Raw genomic sequence first — 6307 nt, forward strand, 5'->3', positions numbered from 1 at the left:
TGTCAATATTTTGTGAAAACAGTATATGCACATCGTCATGAATATTCATTAGGTGGGCTCAGGGGACGGGGGGGCCGGGGTGCAAGAGTAAAAAATTTCCCGGTCATATCATGGTATGAACAAACGTAATGAAGAGACGATTTTGAGAGGGCCAGATATTGCGTATCGGGCAGAATTTATCTTTAAAAAAAGTTGCGAGCGAGCGAAGCGAGGGAGTAAAATTTTTGACATTTTCAATACAAAAATCCAAATTTTTCATTCTTCTCTCTTTCCATTCCTTTTTTGTGGTCTGTACCCCACTGTGAACAGGATTCTTTGCGGCAGTATAGCGTGAAGAGTACAAAAAACGAGGGGCACAGTATGGCGCATGTGCTAAAAAGCTGCTTATAATATATAAGTCCCGAGCGAGCGAAGCGAGCGAGAACAAGAATCACCTTTTCATGAGAATCTAACTTTGAGATTTTTTTTTACATTAATGAATAAAATCATATCCTTCACTTTTGCTTTTCTTTTCTTTCCTCCTTTTTTTTTTGCTCTTGGTTGTAGAACTTTTGGGGCCATGGCCCAACCCTTCGATACTCATATACGGCAGTGCAGTGCGGTTGGGGTCTTGCATGATATCAAAGCCATTTAAAGTATATACAGAATATAGCTTTTACACAACACATTAATCAACCCAGTTGCGTAATGAATTGAATATTTTGAGGGGGTAAACAATGTGGGAAAATTTGTAAAAAGTCGCCAGCGAGCAAAGCGGGCTGCAAAAAGTGCCTATTGAAATTAAATTCTAATTATGTGATAGATTTTTCCATTATATTCAGCAAATAACACATTTCATCGTTTCCATTAATTTCATCATACGTTGTCTCCTATATTATTTCCTCTTGGGTGTGGAACCAAGACCCCCCGCGCCTATATGCCAGTGATTGAACGTAAAGCTTAATGTAGGAAGGGTCCTTACATGCAGGGGCCGGGGGCGTTATAGAGCCATTTGAATGTTATAAATGAAGAGCCCCTACTGCGTGGGGTCTGGGGCATAGCCCCGGTAGCTTATTTGCATAAAATGTATCAAGCTTATATAGCACAATGTTGTATATATACTGTCCATCTTTCTTCCCTCTCGTTACTGTCAATCCGGCAGGCGGGTCGTGTTATTAAGGTTTTTGTTTTCTTGTCCCATTTCATTGTTTTCCAATTTAACTTTTGACTAATTCTATTTTACATTCTTTTCCCGTCATATTTTGATTGATTTCACATCACGCTATTGCATTACATAGGCCTATTTCGGAATGATTTGTTCTTTCTCAAATGTTCTTCTTTCGTTCCTTTTCCCGCTTAATTCCTTCCTTTTTCATTAAAAAAAAAAAAATCGTTTTCTTTTCACTTTTCCCTTTCCCTTTCCTTTTCCCCTTTCCTTCCCCTTTCCCTTTCTATCCCTCCTTTTCTCTTTTTCCCGTTTTTATTATTTTCCCGGTGAAATCGGCCAGGGGGCAGCTTGCCCCCCAACCCCCCCCCCCGCCTGTTACGCCAGTGCTGGGTGGGCTGATGATGTCACACCCCCACCTTCATTTTTCTTAATAATTATGTTATTACATGAAATTATAAATGTTTTATTTTTCATACATGTGTAAATGATTCATCACCATTATGATGAAATAAGTTGAAATAAATAACTAATACACATAACTAATGCACTCAATCGGTTGTCAATCCAATTGTTTTAATTATTGGTAGAAACATTTTGAATAAACCTAATTTCATATAATAAAATACAAAAGAACGAGTGAAGATAGGACATCATCAGCCCACTTACTAAATATTCATAAAGATACGCCTAGAATTGTTTTACAGGAATAATGCAATTTTTTAAAGTTCAATAACTTCATTATTTGTTATCCAATTTTGATCAAATTTTCAGCATTTTGCTTTATGAATTTTACTATATTTATCGAGATATAAATATCTCCAGCCTGGACCATCCCTTTAAAGGTATGCTCCAGGCTGAAGATATTTATATTCCACTAAAAAGAGCAAAATTCAAAAAGCAAAATGGTGAAAATTCGATCAAAAGCGGATAACGAATAGCAAAGATATTGCATTTTTAAATATTTGCATTATTCCGGTGAAATTTTATTTTTTTGATATAGCATTTATTCCATTCATCATAAAAACAAAAACAAGGCACATACAAGTTAACATAGGCCCCCTAAATTACAAGGGAAAATTGCAAATAATACAACGATAAAATCTGGGAAATAGTTGAATAAAAAAATAATGTACATAGTCACAGGGGCCGCGGAGCGGTTTTTAAAGTGGGGGGGGGGGGGACTGACCATGCAAAAAATCACAATCATATGGTCATTTTTTCGTTTTTTGTACACGGTTTTGGAAAAAAGTGGGGGCTAGCTGTTTCAGGCCCTCCCCCCCCCCCCCCCCCCGCTTCCGCGGCCCCTGAGTCAAGTGCATGAATATATTCATTATAGGTGAGCCGATAATGCCATATCACCACTTGTACTTTTGTATTTTATTATATGAAATTAGCTCAATTCAAAAATTTTCTACCAAGAACTAAAACAACTGGACTGACAACTGATTAAGTGCATTATTCGATATTCATTGCTGCAACAAAGTATTTCATCATAATGGAGGCACATCATTTACACATGTATGATTTCATGTAATTAACATAAGAAAAAGGAAAGCAGGGATGTGATCCATAACATACCACCTTATGAATATTCATCACGACTTGCATTTAACTGTTTTCACAAAATATTAATAAACTTTAACATTTAATAATACTTTGTTATCTTTTATCCGATGCGGTCATACTCCGCCCCCTCAAAAAGTTTTGGCTCATTATACGGAACTGGGCCCTATATAGAAAAGAAGTGTAACATGTATTAAAGACTGTGAACATTTGTAAAATTCCGAGATATTTTGTAGAATTCCAGGAATTTTCGGAGTAAATTAGGAGACCTATACCGTCCGGGGGGGGGGGGCAGTCAAATATATTGCTTTACACATGCCCCCCCCCCCCCAAAAAAAAAAAAAAAAAAAAAAAAAAAACGCGTTAAAAGGGGTGTTTTTCTTCAGTTTTGGACTCGGGCAGCGTGTGCATGCCCTCGTTAGGGTATCAAAAACACCGATTTTTTTTTTTTTAAAGGGTGCGTTTGAAAGAATGGTCAATGGTCAATCGCGGGGTCAAACGTATAGGGTATGCTTTTTTCCAAAGCATTTTTTTTTAAGACTAGCCAAACGTGTTTAGGGTAATTCCCTAATTTTTTCCCCGGGGCTTTTTCCTCCTCGTTTCTGAAAAGTGGTCGGGTTCTTCCCGATGGGGGGTGGGGGGGGGGGGACATAAACAAGCTTATTGTTAGCAAGTAGACAAAACTTGTTAAGGGGTTATGGCTCGTGACAACTTGATTAAGGGCCAAAATGTGTAAATGATGCCCGCGAAAAAGTTGTTTATGGCCGGGGTAATTTTGCACACAGGGAAAAACTCGTTGAGGGGGCGCCGTTTGGAAATAGTTTGGTCACGCATGTGTACAATAATACTTCTGACCCCCCCCCCCCCGGGCTACCAATACCATGTTTTGACCTATTTCGGTTGGAGAAAACTGGGTTCCCCTGCACCCCGCCCCCCCCCCCCCCCCACTCCGGGGTCGGAAGGACCGCATGCATGCGTGTTCCAAAATTGTCCGTAATAGAGGGGTTTTCGCGGGACAAGTCCGGCCCGCGAATTGTAAAAAAAAGGGGGTGTTTTTTTTCACTCTGTCTCTCGATCATCTCTTTGGACTCCTGAGATATTTAAAAATCTTTCCTAATATAGCTACAATTAAGCAGCCATATTGGATTGATGAGGACAAACAATAAAAACTCGTGCATTAGACTATGAACATTCATTGTTTTTATGGTTTTGCTATTGTTTTGCATGTCCTCCAACATGACATCATGCAGGGAACCTCTATTGTAATGACAGCTTATACCTGAGATGAAGGGGGGGGGGGTGTCTGTCCTAGCTTAGATAGAGGGTTTGAATGAGAACTCACCTGAGATATATTAGGGTACATGTACGTGTTCCGGATTTAGGGGGTACGTCTCTCAAGCAGGAAAAGCCCGTGAAATAAAGGCCGGGGTTCAGAAATTTTGGCAGACAGAGACACGGGGTGCTTTCAAAGCTGGGGCTGCGGCCGGAACGGTTTTCAAAATGGGGGGGGGGGCTGAGCCAAAAGTGTGTGTGTGGAGTGACCATAATGCAAACAATCACAATCCTATGGTCATTTTCACGTTTTTCACAGTTTTGGAAAAAGTGGGTGCCGAAGCCCCCCCCCCCCCCCCCCCCGCTTCCGCGGCCCCTGCAAAGGGAGTGAACGATCATAGGCGTATACCCTAAATAACAGGGGGGGGATCCAGATTTCGCCAAAAGGGGGGGGGCTAAAAATATTTTCATCAACATTTTTCTCGATTGGCCGCTATAATCTGATTTTTTTTTTTGGTTTTTCAGGGGTTATTCCTAACTAAAGACTGAAGTTTTAGTTTTTATTGTTATAAACAAGATAAGGTATCTCACGTGGTCTTAATATAATATGCGAGTGCGAAGTGTGAGCTCAAATTCTTTGATATTTTATGTCTTCAGACCTGAGGATTGTGAGCAGTTTTTATAATCATCATAACAAAGATATGTGTCCAACTAAACAATGCGAGCGCGAAGCGCGAGCCGAAATTTTAATATAGTAACGTAAAAAGAGAATTAGGACTGTTTTAGTGATTATAATGAAGAGGATCACCGATTAAATAATGAAAGTGTGAAGCGCGAGCTAACATTTTTTGATATTCCGACCTGAAAACTGAGTCTAAGCGCGTTTTTATTTAAATAAAGAACAAACTGTGTGTCTCAAACAATTATGCGGTTGGGGTCTTGCATGATATCAAAGGCATTTAAACCTCGCAGATTGCAGCTTTTTGATCAAATCGCGGGTATATACAGAATATAGCTTTTACACAACAAATTTATTCAACCCAGTTGCGTAATGAACCAAATATTTTGAGGGGGCAAACAATGTGGGAAAATTTGTAACGAGTCGCCAGCGAGTAAAGCGAGCTGCAAAAAAGTGCCTATAAAAATATTAAAATTAAATTATAATTATGTGTTAGATTTTTCCATTATATTCAGCAAATAACACATTTCATTGTTTCCATTAATTTCATCATACGTTGTCTCCTATAATTATTATTTCCTCTTGGGTGTGGAACCAAGACCCCCCGCGCCTATATACCAGTGATTGACGTAAATCTTAATGTAGGAAGGGTCCTTACAGGAGCCGGGGGCGTTATAGAGCCATTTGAATGTTATAAATGAAGAGCCCCTACTGCGTGGGGTCTGGGGCAAAGCCCCGGTAGCGTATTTGCATAAAATTTATCAAGCTTATATAGCACAATGTTGTCCCATTTCATTGTTTTCCAATTTAGCTTTTGACTAATTCTATTCTTCATTCTTTTCCCGTCATATTTTGATTGATTTCACATCACGCTATTGCATTACATAGGCCTATTTCGGAATAATTTGTTCTTTCTCAAATGTTCTTCTTTCGTTCATTTTCCCGCTTAATTCCTTCCTTTTTCATATAAAAAAAAAATTTCTTTTTTCTTTTCCCTTTCCTTTTCCTTTTCCCCTTTCCTTCCCCTTTCTCCCTCCCTTATCTCTTTTTCCATTTTTTTTTATTTTCCCGGTGAAATCGGCCAGGGGGCAGTTTGCCCCCCTACCCCCCCCCCCCGCCTGTTACGCCACTGGGTGGGCTGATGATGTCACACCCCCACTTTCATTTTTCTTAATAATTATGTTATTACATGAAATTATAAATGCTTTATTTTTCATACATGCGTAAATGATTTATAATAATAATAATAATAATAATAATAGCCAATTTTTATAAAGCGCTTTTCCCAGAATGGCCCAAAGCGCGTTACAGCATATTTATCACCATTATGATGAAATAAGTGGCAATAAATAACCAATGCACTTCATCAGTTGTCAATGCAATTGTTTTAATTATTGGTAGAAACATTTTGAATAAACCTAATTTCATATAATAAAATACAAAAGAACGAGTGGAGATATGACATCATCAGCCCACCCAATGAATATTCATAAAGATATATACGCCTAGAACTGTTTTACAGGAATAATGCAATTTTTTAAAGTTCAATAACTTCATTATTTGTTATCCAATTTTAATCAAATTTTCAGCATTTTGCTTTATGAATTTTACTATATTTATTGAGATATAAATATCTCCAACCTGGA

This window comes from Lytechinus pictus, chromosome 6 (genome assembly GCF_037042905.1).
Source record: "Lytechinus pictus isolate F3 Inbred chromosome 6, Lp3.0, whole genome shotgun sequence".
NCBI lineage: Eukaryota > Metazoa > Echinodermata > Echinoidea > Temnopleuroida > Toxopneustidae > Lytechinus > Lytechinus pictus.